Here is a 15,210-nt window from a genome sequence, read left to right as displayed (position 1 = left end):
TATATATTTGTATATATATATATAAAACTGATTCCAAGACTTTGCTCTTGAAATATACAGTTATGAGGCAATTACCTAATCTTATTTTTCTCCCCAATTTAGACAAAGTGCTTTAATTTTGATTGAGATCTCTATGCTTTTGGATGTATGTGGCCTAACACATCTCAGGTAGGCAGCCTCCATAGCTCATCTATTCCCTCAGTAACTATGCTGCCGAAATCTTGAACTTCCAGACTTCTCCATCACAACCCAGAGCACACATACACACAAAAAATGTATGCTTAGTCTCAGTCTGTGTCCTATTCATGGAACAGCCTTTGAGCCATTGTTGCTACCTAGAGCCTTCTGACATATTTGAGTATTGAAATTTGTCAGCTGGTTGACATACCACACCTCACTTCCCATGTCATTTAACACCTTCCCTTCCCAGGTAGCAAACTCCCTCTTGCCACTCCTTGCTCCTCGTATTATTAAAGAAATATATTGAATTATTTTATAGGATTTATAGTGAAATATTTGTATTTCCTATAATGTAAATACTGTGTACACTTTCCTTTCCATTTTTTAAACATGCTATTATTGACAGTGGGTTCAAGTGTTAGCCTAATCTTCCGCAGCATTTCTCGTCATTTTGGGCAGCCATTGATAAGAATTTTTTGAGTCTACAATTTCATTCGTGGTTGCAATATGTTGATACTACAATTCTATTAATCTTTTTTTATCAGCTGGAATTCTTAATTTAAAAAATATTTCATCGATTATTTAGTTGCAGTTGTATAAGAATATTAGGATGAATGCTACAGTCCTTCCCTTTCTTTCTCAGTTTACAGAATGCATTTGCTACCTAGTATTAACCAAATGTGATTAAGGAATTTTTATTAAGTAAAAAAATTATCATTTTTGTCACTAATTAATGTCAATCAATTTTTCAGTAACTTCTACCTGTTTTGCTACGAAAATTGCCTCATCCTAACAATAGAATCCTCTTCCAATTGTACCATGAGAGTTTTTGATATGTAGTTTTTGAAATCTTCCTTACATTTTTAGGATAATAAGTTGCTTCAGACCAATTCTGTACATTTTTTGCACCGTATCCAGATTTAATCATTTATTTGAGGTCCCCGGATTTGTTTGAACGTAAAATGCTACATAAGAGGCTACAGTCTGCTTGCCAAGGTCGTCAGTGTTACTGGGCTTGTCATTGTTTTTAGGCTTTTTAGAATATGAGGCTTGGAAACATATATGAATATAAAAGATAAAATATTTTATGTGTATAATAATATTTTTTATTGCCAAAGCCAAACTAACAAAATATTACCACCAATAGATGTACTATGGATATTGAAATAGTGATATTTAGTGGTGAGATATTTTTTCCTTTTGAACCAAGCACTTTTACCCACTCCTCCAAAGTCAATCTTTAAACCATTCATTTCCAACATGGGAAAAATTATATTTCTTTTTATTTATATGACAGTGTTATGATGACACATTTATAAAAATGTGAAAATGTTTTAAAAATTAAAATATTGCAGTAAGCTTTTAGTTATCAGAAAGCAGCTGCTTCTTTGGTATATCCTAGCTTTGAAAATTATTGAGGAAACTTCTAAATGATTTATTTTATTGGCAAAACTTTCTGAAAATGACACACACACAAAAACAAACAAAATCTTTAAACAGAGTTAGCAACCAAGGAGTGTGCCTGACAACCAAAGTCAGTGCAATCCCTGACATGCCCTTTGTCCAAGCGCAAAGGGAATAATTAAGGTGCATATTGATTTCATTGCAAAAAGCAGAATACTATTTTGTGCATCATACTGCAGCATAAGACTCAGGACCTGTAAAGACCACGCAGAACAACGGGACCATCTGTAGATGAGTGTTTGATGACATTTTTGAAGCACCTGTGATGACATGGGTCATTCACCTAGGCTTCAACTATCTCACATCCTCCCTGGGGTTGAGCTGAGTAACTTAGAAGCAACCCAATGAATAGGTACTATTGACATTTTCTAAAAATAAGACGTGAGAAAGGAAAGTTTCAACAAACGTCTTCCATTCATTTCAACTCAGTAAACATTTTTGAAGGCTCACTAATGTGCACTGTCTTTGCTGCTCTATGCATCTCTCTCATCTATTAAATGTTCATCCTGCTTCAGATCCCTGTCAGATCTATCCTTCATGCTGCTGATACCAGAATCTCTTTCAGACATACTCCTGGTAGGGTCAGTTCTCCACCTAAAATCCCCAGGATAAAATTCAATAACTTTAGCAAGATATAAAATGTCATTAATGATTTGTTCCCTCCATCTCCTCTGATCATATCTCCTACTTATCCCCATGCCCCTGACATGCAAAACTATTTACATGTCTTCTGGTGTTATTCTCACCTGAGTCATTTCTGCAATGCTTACGTTATATCCTCTTCCTGAAATGGTCATTCTGTCTTAACTGGATTATATGCTAATTGGCTTTTTGATAACTCACACATTACCTTCTACACAGAGTCTTCCATGATTTTTCAAGCTTGCTTAAATATCCGTGGGTTCTTTCCATTAGAATGTGAGTGATTAAAAGGCAGGAGGCCAGCTCATAAGTCTCTTTGTATAACCACCCCCTACTTCTGCAACAGTACTAGGTAAAATAAAATGTAAAGAAAAAATGATGTTTCATTTAATTACTCAACCAACCCTACAATATATCAAACAACTGCCATTCCATTAGAGCCCTGGCTATCTCAAAGACTTACTCAGCATCTCCGTTTCAAGGGGATGTGAAAGAGAACATTTCTTAGTAGAAAGCTTTGTAACTATTTGAAAAGCAAACAAAGAAAGTGAAGCATAAAATGGATTACATGGAGTGGTTTTATACCTGTCAGAAAGAAGATTGATTTCTGAATCTTCAGAGTGGCAGTTCATTATTTTATTGATTTCTAGTATAAGTGAGATATCCAAATATAAAAGCAAATAACAAAAGGATTCCATAAACTGATAAATATTATATTTGTATTGACAGTCGTCATTGTCTCATTGCTTTTGAGGGTGCCAAGACATAATCCAGGCTGTCTTCCTACTCAAGCCACTGGAAAAGCACTAGACCTGGAGATGTAGGTGACTTCCAAAGTGAAATAGCTGAATAGTAGCAGAAACTGAAAACATGCCTCGGTTTCTGAACTATTAATCCACTGTACATTTTACTAGAGTAAGGGGTATCAAATTATAAATAATATAGATCACAGTAAGACACCTTCATTAAATATTTTTAGTTTCACAATAAAAAAATTCATTATTGACCAGCATTTACTTTTAGACTCAAAATTCATAAAAATATTAGGTTATACTTTTCTTTTTTGGATATATATTTAACACCTATTTTTAATTTTTTTTCAAATTGAATTATGTTTTAGACCTTATATGAACAGCTTTATAGTTCTTTACAAGAGGTAGTCTATTTGATGGTCCAGTTAAGAAAGTTGCGTTTATCTTACAGCACTGAGTAAGGTTAGTATGTTACAAACAAAATTAATGAGGGGAGAATGGAGCAACCAACTTTTTATATAAGACAACAGGATTATTTGAAGAGAAGTAAAAAATCAAATACAAATGATCAAAAATGGCACAATAAAGATTTGAGACAGAAGAAAATAGAAATGAGTTAGAGGCATTATAATGTTCAATACTGCTTATAAATATTAAGTAGAAAAGATACAAAAAATTATATTGATATATATACTATGGCCTGAATGTGCTCCCTCAAATTTCTTATTAAGTGTAAATTAGGTACTAAAACTCATACAGGTATGGTATTAGGAGGTGAGGTCTGTGGGAGGTGAAAGAACCTCTTATATAATTAGTGCACTTATAAAACAGGCCCAGGAAAGCTCCTTTTTCCTTCCACCTCATGAGGACACAGGGAGAAGGCATTATCTGTGAGAAAATGGGCCCTCACCAGACGCTGCAGTGCCTGCGCCTTGATTTTGGATTTCCCAGCTCCCAGGACTGTGAGAAATAAATTTCTGTCATTTATAAGCAACGCAGTCACCCAGCTGATGTATTTTGTTACAGCAGCTTGACTGGGCTGCGACGATCTGGTAAAAACGTAAGAAATTATTTTTATCTCTGAAGGAATTTTTTTTTTTTTTTTTTTGAGACGCAGTCTCGCTTTGTCGCCCAGGGTGGAGTGCAGTGGCGCGATCTCGGCTCACTGCAAGCTCCGCCCCCGACATTCTCCTGCCTCAGCCTCCCGAGTAGCTGGGACTACAGGCGCCCACCACTACGCCTGGCTAATTTTTTGTGTACTTAGTAGAGACGGGGTTTCACCGTGTTAGCGAGGATGGTCTTGATCTCCTGACCTCGTGATCCACCCGCCTCGGCCTCCCAAAGTGCTGGGATTACAGGCGTGAGCCACTGGCCTGGCCTGAAGGTATTTTTTAAAAATACTAATTCAATGATATGGTGATTGTCAAGGCTTGGTAGTTTCTAAAATATCAAATAATGTTAAATGTTTACACTGTGTGTAAAAAGTGGTTGCAGAATCCCTGAAGGAGTTTAGTAAATTTTAGATTAATACTCATATGCCTGAAATGCAGAGATGCAAACATGGTTGTAGGATGTGGGCAAAACTGCGAGACCTCTCACATATAATTCTTTACTAAGTAGACATGGGAAAAGGAAATAAGTTGACATAATAATAATATACAATAAATATAATTAAAGTGATGTTTCAAACTTATAAACATATTCCCATGATGTTATAGATTATTGGATAGATGTAATACAAGGAAAAAGCATCATCGGAGAATGTCCTTCCATGTGACTTCCTTTCTTTTCTCACTAGCTGTTCATATCTATATATTTGAGGGCTTTTTTCTCCACTTGTAATTATGCTGTTTTGTGATTTAATTCTATCATAAAAATGGCCTATTAAATAATATTATTCTATATTGTGTCCCATTTGGCTCTAATGGCTCTCCTGTCCCTTCATCTTGCAAAATAATCAGTAAGTTTAAAATCGCTTTCTCTCTTCCCTTACAGAGTTTTCCCCATCTTTGAAGCACTCACACAAGATGCCTTAAATTAGCAATTCTCTTCTCATCATTTCTGTGTCTGCTGGTTTGTTACAAAGGCTGCTAATTATTTGCTCCCTTCCAATTATGTTTAATAATATCCCTAATGTCAAGCAATTCCTCCCAATAGGAGGATGTTTTACTCACTATACTCCACTATGAAGTAATACAAAAATCTTATTAATTTGAATAACTTCCCTTTCTTTAGTATGTTGGAAAATGACATTAAAACTAGATTTTTAAAATATTAGAGTTAACATAATGTACCTCGGGATGCTCTCCGGGTCTGTGCTGAGGAGAGCACAGCACCCTCCTCGCAAAGGAACAGCGGCGGCGCAGGCGCAGAGGGGGCGCACAGCGCCGGCGCAGGCGCGGGGGGAGGGGGGCGCACAGCGCCGGCGCAGGCGCAGGCGCAGAGGGGGCGCACAGCGAGCATCGCGAGAGCGGAGCTTAGTTCTGCTCTGCACACATTTCGGAGGTACAGCGAGGGCGGACCAGTGTTCTGCTCAGCACAGACCCTGGCGGGCCAGCGGCACCGCGAGGGCGGAGCTGCGTTCTGCCCAGCACAGACCCGGGAGACACCGCGAAGGCAGAGCAGCGTTCCTCAGCCCAGACCTTGTGGACACTGCCTCGCTTTGGGACAACTCGGGGCCTCATCGACGGTGAGTAAAATCCTTCCTGTTTGCAGCCCTGAATAATCAGGGTCAGACACCAGTTAGAAGGGTTCAGTGTGGAAAACGGGAAACCAGAAACCCCTCTGAATCCTGCCCACCGAGGTTCTCCCCAGCCATTGTGAGGCGGCCGCAATGCAAGATCCACACCGCAGCCTCGGAAGACAAATGCAGCATTCGTAATGCAGACTTGACACCCAAAATATGACAACCCCATTGCTCATGTAACAAGCACCTGTAATGCTAATGCACTGCCTCAATACAAAAATATTAATATAAGATTCGCAATCCCCTCACTGCCGTGCAGTCCTAAGACCGCGATCATAATAATCAACGTTGACATGGTCAATACAAAGGTAGTAGCGAACCTAGGGTTAAGGTTGTCGTTAGGGTTAGGGGTTAGGGGTTAAGTTTAGTGTTTGGGGTTGGAGATAGGGGTTGGGGTCAGAGTTAGGGGTTAGGAGTCAAGGTTTAGAGTTAGGGGTTAAGAGAGGTTAGGGGTTAGGGATTAGAGGTTAGGGTTGCGTTAGGGTGAGGGTGAGGGTTGGGGTTAGGGGTTAGGGTTAAGGGTCAGGGGTCCCACTCTGTGGGTTGTCTATTTACTCTGCTGACTCTTCCCTTTGCCGTTGTCTATTTACCCCTCACATCTTCCTGTAGGCTTTTCTGGCTTTGCCCGCCCAGCTGCTCCTTGCCAGGAGGAGGAGGAGACACCTAGAGCCTGCGAAACCACGGCTCGCCTCGTTGCGGGTGGGTGGCAGCGACGGAGACCGCAGTGCACCGCAGCGGTAGGTAGGAGAGCGGCCGCACTAGGAGGGCAGGCGGCTGTAGCCAGGGTTGGGGGTCAGGCTTACGGCGATGGATGGGCTGCAGCGGTGGCCAGATGGAGGGAGCCTTGTAGGGAGGGCCGGTGCATTGGCATTAGGCCTGGCTTTGCCCTGCCCCTGCCATGGTTCTGGCCCTGTACTGCCCTGTCTTGCCCCGTACTTGCCCTACTGTTACTTGGACTGTCTCGGCCCTGTCCTGCTCTGGTCCCATCCTGACCCTGTTTTGGCCCTGTGCTACCCTGTCCCTGCCCTGGCACTGGCCCTGCCCTGAACCTGTGCTGGCCTGGCCTTGGCTCTGGCCCTGGTTCTGGCCCTGCCCCTTGTCCTGACCCTGGTCCTGTCATGGCACTGGCCCTGCCAATGGTCATGGTCCTGCTCCTGTTCTAGCCTTGACCTGGCCTTGGACATGTCCTGGCCCTGCTTTAGCCCATCCCTGCCCTGGCCCCACCGTGGGCCTGCCTGTTCTGCCCTCTCCTGGCACTGACCTTGCCCTGTCGTGGCCCAGTGGTGCCATTGCCCTGCCTTACCCTGCGCTGGTTGTGCCTTGGCCCCGCTTGGTGCTGGCCGCTCCCTGGACCTGCCCTGACCCTGCCCTAGCTTTTGCCCTGCCCTCACTATGGCCTGGTCCTGGCCCTAGCCCTGGTCCTGCCATATCCCTGGCCCTGCCCTTATCCAGGCCCTGCCCCTGCTGCTGCCCTGGCCCTGGCCTGGAACCTGGTCCTGTGAAGGACCTGCCCTGACTCTGCCATGGCCCTGGCCCTGCTCTGCCTTGGTCCTGGCCCTGACCCAGACCCTTTCCTGGCTCTGCCCTGGCCCTTCCCTGGCCCTGAGCTGGCAGTGGTCTGCGCCTCGTCTTGCCATCACCCTGCCCTGCTGTGCTCTGGGTGTGTCATCACCCTGCCCTGGCCCTACTCTGCCTTTGACCTTGCCCTGGCCTTACCTTGGCCCTCACCCTAGTCTTCGCTGGGTCCTGCTCTGGACCTGGCCCTAGCACAGACCTGGCCCTTACCCCGGCCCTGGTCTTTGTCCTGCCATAGCCCTGGCCTTGAAGTGGACTTGGAGGTGTCCTGGCCCTGGCATGACATGGTTCTGCCTTGGCCCGTCACTCCCCTGCCCCTACCATCGCCTTGCCCTGCTCTGCCCTGTCCCAGTACTGACCTGGCTGTGCCATTTCCCTGCCCTACCCTGTCTTGGCTGTGTCCTGGCTCGGTTCTGGCCCTGGCTTCGGCCCTGCCCTGGACATGCTCTGACACTGCCTCAGCCTTGGCACTAGCTTGGCTCTTTCTTGGCATCAGCCCTGCTCTCTCTGTGGACAGGCTCTTGTCCTGTCCTGCACTGGCCATACCATGCCCTGCCCTGCCCTGCCCTGACTCAGCCCTGGCTCAGCCCTGGCCCGGCTCTGGCCTTGGCATTGCCCCTGGTCCTGCCATATTTCTTGCCCTGTCCCTACCCTGGCCTTGGCCCTGACCCTTACCTTGCTCTGGCCCTGCCCTTGCCCTAATGCAGCTGCTGGCCCTCTCATGGCCCTGCCCTGACCTGTCCTGGCCCTGGCCCTTCCCTGCTTGAGACCTTGCCCTGGTTCTCCCCTGGCCCTGGCCCTACCCTGGCTTTGCACTGCTCTGGCCCTTGCCCTGACTCTGGTCCTGTCAGTGGCCTAGCCCCAGCCTTGTTGCTGGTCTTACCATGGCCCAGACCCTGCCTTGGCCCTGCCCTGACACTATCCTGGACCCTGGCTGTGCCAAGAACCTGCACTGTCCTTGCCCTAGTTTTGCCCTTGCCCCGAACCTGGTCCTGCCGAGGTCATGGCCATGGCCCTGGCCCTGCCCTGGCTGTTCCCTGGCCCTGCCCAGGTCTTGGCACTGGTCTGGCCCTGCCCTGTCTTGGCCCTATGCTTTCCTGGCCGTGCCTTGCCTGCCATGGCCCTGCCTTGGCCCTAGCCTGGCTTTGACCCTGCCCTGGCCCTATCTTGGCCTTCACCCTAGCCTCACCTGGGCACTGTGTTGGACCTGGCCATAGCACAGACCTGGTTGTGGCCCTGTCCCTGGCCCTGCCATGGCCCTGTCCCAGACCCTAGCCCTGCCAGGTACCTGTCCTGGCCCTTCTCTGGGCCTGGCTTTGTCCCTGCTTCTTAGGTGACCCTGGCCCTGCCCCTGCCCTTGCCCTTGCCCTGGCACTGGCCTTGGACATGTCCGTGGTCCTAACCCTGGCCCTGCCCTGGAGCTGCCACTGCCTTGGCCCTGCCCTGGCTCTGGCCCTGCCCCGGCCCTGGCCCTGGCCCTGCCCTGGCCCCGGCCCTGCCCTGGCCCCAGCCATAGACCTGCCCTAATTGGTCATGCTGTGATTTAATCCTGTGCTACCCTGGGCCTGCTCCACCCTGTCCTGTCCCTGCCCTCCCTTTGGCCCTGCCCTGACCCTGCCTTGGCCCTCACACTGGCCCTAGCATAGACCTGGTCCTATCTGTGGCCTTGGCCCAGCCTTGAGCCCTGCTCCTGACCCTGGTCCTGCCATGGCCCTGTCCCTCCCCTGGCTCTGTCCTGGTCTTGTGCTGACCCTGACCCAGACCTTGGCCCTGCCCCAGCCTTGTCCTAGACCTGGCCATGGCCCTGCCTCTGCCCTGGTCCGGCGCTGTCACTGGCATGGACCCTGGCCCTGGCCCTTCGCTACTTAAGGCCATACCCTGGCCCAGCCCTGGTCCTGACCCTGTCCTGGCCCTAATTTGGCCTGGCTCTACCCTGACATGCTATTCTGCCCCTAGCCCCGACCCTGTCCCTGTCCCTGTCCTAGCCCTAGCCCCATTGCTGGTCCTGCCATGGCCCTTGTCCTGACATTGCCCTTTCCTGGTCCTGGCCCTGGCCCTGCCCGAGCCCTGCTCTGGCCCTGGTCTGAACCCTGGCCCTGCAATGGACCTTCCTTGGCCCTGCCCAGACCCTGGCTCTGGCCCCACCTCTGCCCTGGCCATACCCTTGCCCTGGCCTGGACCCTGGTCCTGGTCCTTGTCCTGCCCCAGCCGTAGCCCTGGCCCTGCCCTGCCTGTGCCCTGTTCTATCCTGGGCTGGCCCTGCCATGGCCTGGTCTTGCCATTGCCGTGCCCTAGCCTGCCCTGCTTGTGCCCTAGATCTGCCCCGGCCTTTGCCCTGTATTGGCTGTAGCCTTGACTCAGCCCTGGACCTTCCCTGACCTTGCCTCAGCCCTGGCACTACCCTAGCCTTGCCTTGGCATTTGCCCTACTCTCTCTATGGCCTGGCTCTGGCCCTGCCTTGCAAAGGCCATGCTCTGCCCTGCGTGTCCCAGCCTGGGCCCAGCCCTGGTCTTACCATATTCCTGGCCCCAGCCGTACCCTTGTTTTGGCCCTGACCTTGCCCTGGCCCTCTCCTGGCCCTTCCTTGGTCGTGCCCTGCCCTTCCATGCCCTGGCCTTGCCCTTACCCTGCATTGTCCCTGCACTGTTCCTACCCTGCCCTGGCACTGCCTTGGCCCCAGCCCTGGCCTTGCCCTTGCCCTGCCCTGGCCTGACCCCAGGCCTACCGAGTCCCTGAAATGGCCCTGGACCTGCCTTGCCATCCTCTGTCCTGGCCCTGTATTGTCCCCACCATGCTCTGGTCCAGCGCTTGCCCTGGCCCTGTTGCTAGTCTTGCCACTGCTATGGCCTTGCCCTGTTTTTGGCCATGCCCTGTGCTACCCTAGCCCTGCCCTGCCTTGGCCTTGGCCCTACCATGGCCTTCTCCTACCCTGGCCTGGCCCTACCCTGGTCTTTTCTACCCTGGCCTTGCCCTTCCCTGGTCTTGCCCTGCACTGGCCTTGCCCTGCCCTGGCCTTGGCTTTGCCTTGTCCTGGTCCTGGTTCTGCCCTGGCTCTGCCTTTGCTCTGGATCCTTTCTGGTTCTGCCTTCTCCCTGGCCCTGCCCTTGCTCTGGCCCTGTCCCTGGCCCAGCCTTGACCATGGCCCTCGCCCTGACAATCCCCAGGCCCTGCCCTGGCCCTGTCTTGGCCCTGCCTTGGCCCTGTGCTATCTTAGTCCTGTCCTGGACCTGAACTCGCCCTGGCCCTACCCTCACCCTACACTGGCCCTGCCCTACCCTGGCCTTGCCCTGCCCTGGCCCTGCCTTTGGCCTGCCCTGGCTCTGGTTCTGCCGTGGACTTGCCCTTGCCCTGGACCCTCCCTGGCCATGATTTTCCATGATCCTTCTCTGGCCTTGCCCTTGCCCTGTCCCCTTTCTGGTCCTGCCATGTTTCTGGCCCTGCTCTGTCCATGTCCTGGACCTGGCTCTGTCCCTGGCCCTCCCTGTCCCTGCCCTGCCATACCCTGGCCCGTTCCTTGCTCTACACTGACCCTGCCCTGTCTTGGCCCTGTGCTACCCTAGCCCTGCCCTGGCTTTCTGCTGGCCCTCATCCTGCCATGGCCCTGGCCCTGGTTCTGCCCTGCTTCTGGCCCTGGCCTTGGTCCTGTCATGTCCCTGGCTGTGACCCTGCCCCTGGTTTTTCTCTGGCCATGACCCTGCCCCAGTTCTGTCCTATCCCTTGCCCTGTCTCAGTTCTGTCCTAGCCCTGGCCTTTCACAGTACTTTATGCTTAGTAGGGGCTCCATAGTGTCTGTGAGTTGAATGTTGTATTCACAGTATCTGCCAAAACAGAAAGAAGAAAAACAAAATCTGATGATGAGAAGTTAAAGCTTTGTATATAATATGTCTTGAATTGTAATTATTAGTTGTATTAGTTATTAGTTATTAGCCTATTGTTCATTGTATTACATATAGGTCATGGTTTTGTATGCATAACTCCAAACCATTGATACTGTTAAAAGAATATATGAATATATGAAAGAATGTGTAAACGTAAGAATGTGTGAGTATCTAATGACCTTTCTTAATTAACTTTTATTTTTAGCTCTGTTAGATTCTTCTCAGTGTAACAAAATGTTTATGCCTATGTAATTAAGGGCATATTTCCTGTACAGAATATTCATATTACCTAATTGAAAATTATATAATACAAAAATATAATACTATTTTTAGGCCAGGCATGGTGGCTCATACCTGTAATCCCAACATTTTGGGAGGCCAAGTTTGGAGAATCATTTGAGGCCAGGAGTTGAAGACCAGCCTGGGCAACATAGTGAGACGTTGTTTTTATTAAATAAATAAATAAATAGGTTGGGCACTGTGGCTCATGTCTGTAATCCCAGCATTTTGGGGTGCCAAGGCAGGAGGATTGCTTGAGCCCAGGAGTTTGAGACCAGCCTGGGCAGCATAGCAAGGCTCCATCTCTACAAATAATAAAATATTAACCAGGTGTGGTGGTGCGCACCTGGGATCCCAGCTACCTGGGAGGCTTAGGTGGGAGGTTTGCTCGAGGCTGCAGTGAACTGTGAATGCACCACTATATTCCAGCCTAGACCACAGAAGAGGAACTTGTCTGTAAATAAAGAAATAAGTAAAAATATAAATAAAAATAAGTAAAAAGAAATACAAGTAAATATAAATATAAATACATATAAATGTAAATATGAATACATGAAAACAAACAATTTTTAAATTTAACATCACTGAGGGCATCCTATCCATTTCAATACATGATTCCATTTCATCATTTCAGTTAGATGAAATGATCAGATGACTTGAGATGAGATGAAGTGACGAGATGAAATGATGAAATGATGAGATGAGATGAGGTGAAGTTTTGAGATGAAATGGTGAGTTGAAATGATGAGACGAAATGACAAAATTGAAAAGAAATTGAAAGGAGATGAGATGAGATGAAATGAGATGAAATGATGAGATGATAGATGAAATGATGAAATGATGAGATGATGGATGAAATGATGAAATTATGAGATGAAATGATGAATGAAATGGAATGAAATAATGAAATGATATGAAATAATGAAATGAAATTGAAATGAGATGAGATGAAATAATGAGTTAAAATGATGAAATGAGATGAATGATGAGATGAAATGATGAAATGAGATGAGATAAGATGAAATGATGAGATGAAATGAGATGAAAAGTGATGAGATGAAAAATGAGATGAAATGATGAGATGAGATGAAATGAAATGAATTAAATGAGATCAAATGAAATAATGAAAGGAAATTATGAAATGTAATGATGAAATTGAAATGAAATTGAAATAAGATGAAATGATGAGATGAAATGATGAAATGAGATGAGATGAAATGAGATGAAATGACGAGATGAAATGATGAAATGAGATGAGATGAAGTGTAATGAGATGAAATGAAATGACGTAATGAAATGAAATAATGAAATGAGATGAAATGAAATAATGAAGTGGAAATAATGAGATGAGATGATGAGATGAAATGATGAGATGAAATGAGATTAAATAATGATGAAATGATGAGATGAGATGTGATGAAATTATGAGATGAAATGATGATATGATGACATGAAATCAGATGAAATGAGATGAAATGATGAGATGAGATGAAATGAGATGAGATGAAATGTAATGAGATGAAATGATATAACGAAATGAAATAATGAAATGAAATGATGAAATGGAATAATGAAATGGAAATGAAATGGAAATGAGATGAAATGTAATGAGATGAAATAATATAATGAAATGAAATGATGAAATGGAATAATGAAATGGAAATGAAATGGAAATGATGAGATGAGATGAAATGCTGAAATGATGGGATGAAACGAGATGAGATGAGATGTGATGAAATGATGACATGAAATGATGACATAAAATGATGATGAAATGATGAGATGTAATGATGAAATGAGACGAGATGAAATGAGATGAAATGAGATGAAATGGTGAGATAAAATGATGATATGAAATGAGATGAATGATGAGACGAAATGATGAGATGAGATGATGAGATAAAATGATGAGGTGAAATGATGAAATGAAATGAAATGATGAAATGAAATGATATAATGAAATAGTGAGATGAAATAATGAGATGAAATGAAATAATGAAATGAAATGAAATTGAAATAAAATTGAAATGAGGTGAAATGATGATATGAAATAAGATGAAATAATGAAATAAAATGATGAAATGATGAGATGTGATGTGATGAAATGAGATGAGATGAAATAATGAAATGAAAAAATGAAATGAAAGTGAAATGAGATGAGAAGATATGAGATGAGATGAAATGATGAGATGAAATGATGAAATGAGATAAGATGAAATGAGTTGATGAGATGATGAGATGAAATGATCAGATGAAAAGAGATGATGAGATGAAATGAAATGATATGAAATGAAATTAGATGAAATGTAATGAGATGAAATGAAATGACATAATGAAATGAAAAAATGAAATAATGAAATGAGGTGAAATTAAATGAGATGATGACATTAAATGATGAAATGAAATAGTGAAATGGAAATGAAATGGAAATGATGAGATGAAATGATGAGATGAATGATGAGATGAAGTGATGAAATGAGATGAGATGAAATGATGAGATGCAATGATGAGATGAAATTATGAGATGAAATGAGATGAGATGTAATGATGAGAGGAAATGAGATGAAATGAATGAGATGAAGTGAGATGAAATGAAATAATGGAAGGAAATTGAATTGAGATGAGATGAGATGAAATGATGAGATAAAATGATGAGATGTAATAAGAAATGGTGAGATGAAATGGCGAAATGCTGAGGTGAGATGAGGTGAAATGATGAGATGATATGAGATGAAATGATAAGATGAAATGATGAGATGAAAGGATGAGATGAAATGATGAGATGAAATGAGATGAAATGATGAGATGAGGTGAGATGAGATGAAATGATGAGATGAAATGAGATGAAATGGTGAAATGATGAGACGAGATAAGAAGAAATGATGAGATGAAATGAGATAAGATGACATGAAATGAGATGAAATGAGGTGAAATGAAATGAAATAATGAAATGAAATGAAATAGAAATGAGATGAGATGAAATGAGATAAAACGATGAGATGAAATGATGAGAAGAAATGAGATGAAATGATGAAATGATGAGATGAGATGATGAGATGAAAAATGATGAGATGAAAAATGAGATGAAATGGTGAAATGATGAGATGAGAAGAAATGATGAGATGAAATGAGATAAGATGAGATGAAATGAGATGAAATGAAATGAAATGAGATGAAATGAAGTGAAATGAAATAATGAAATGAAATAATGAAATGAAATTGAAATGAGATGAGATGAAATGAGATGAAATGAGAAGAAATGAGATGAAAGGATGAAATGAAATGATGAAATGATGAGATGATGAGATGAAAAATGATGAGATGAAAAATGATGAGATGAAATGAGATGAAATGAAATAATGAAATGAGATGAAATGAAAAGAAATGATGAAATGAAATGATATTGAAATGAAATTGAAAGATGAGATGAGATGAAATGATGAAATGTTGAAATGAAATGATGAAATGAAGAGATGTGGTGAGATGAAATGATGAGATGAAATGAGATGAGATGAAATGAGATGAGATGAAATGAGATGAGATGAAGTGAGATTAGATGAGATGAAATAATGAAATTAGGTGAAATAATGATATGAGATGAAACGAAATAATGAAATGGGATGAGATGAAATGATGTGATGAAATGTCGAAATGAAAGGATGAAACGATTAGATGAGGAGATGAAATGAGATGA

General features: G+C 44.6%; 1 protein-coding gene across 3 annotated transcripts in view; it reads left to right on the top strand.

Moving 5' to 3' along the window:
- The first annotated feature begins 504 nt into the window (after positions 1–504).
- The window catches only part of LOC129482486 (protein FRG1-like), a 75,623-nt gene continuing 60,917 nt past the window's right edge, over positions 505–15,210 (top strand). For all 3 annotated transcript variants that reach the window (XM_055278388.2, XM_055278387.2, XM_055278386.2), the window contains exons 1-2: positions 505–5,727; positions 6,394–6,521. The gene's annotated coding sequence lies outside the window, so the exon portion shown is untranslated. The remainder of the gene's footprint in view (positions 5,728–6,393; positions 6,522–15,210) is intronic.

The sequence above is a fragment of the Symphalangus syndactylus genome, chromosome 5 (assembly GCF_028878055.3).
Source record: "Symphalangus syndactylus isolate Jambi chromosome 5, NHGRI_mSymSyn1-v2.1_pri, whole genome shotgun sequence".
NCBI lineage: Eukaryota > Metazoa > Chordata > Mammalia > Primates > Hylobatidae > Symphalangus > Symphalangus syndactylus.
The sequence above is the reverse complement of the archived record's forward strand: the minus strand, read 5'-3'. Positions and strand labels throughout refer to the sequence as shown.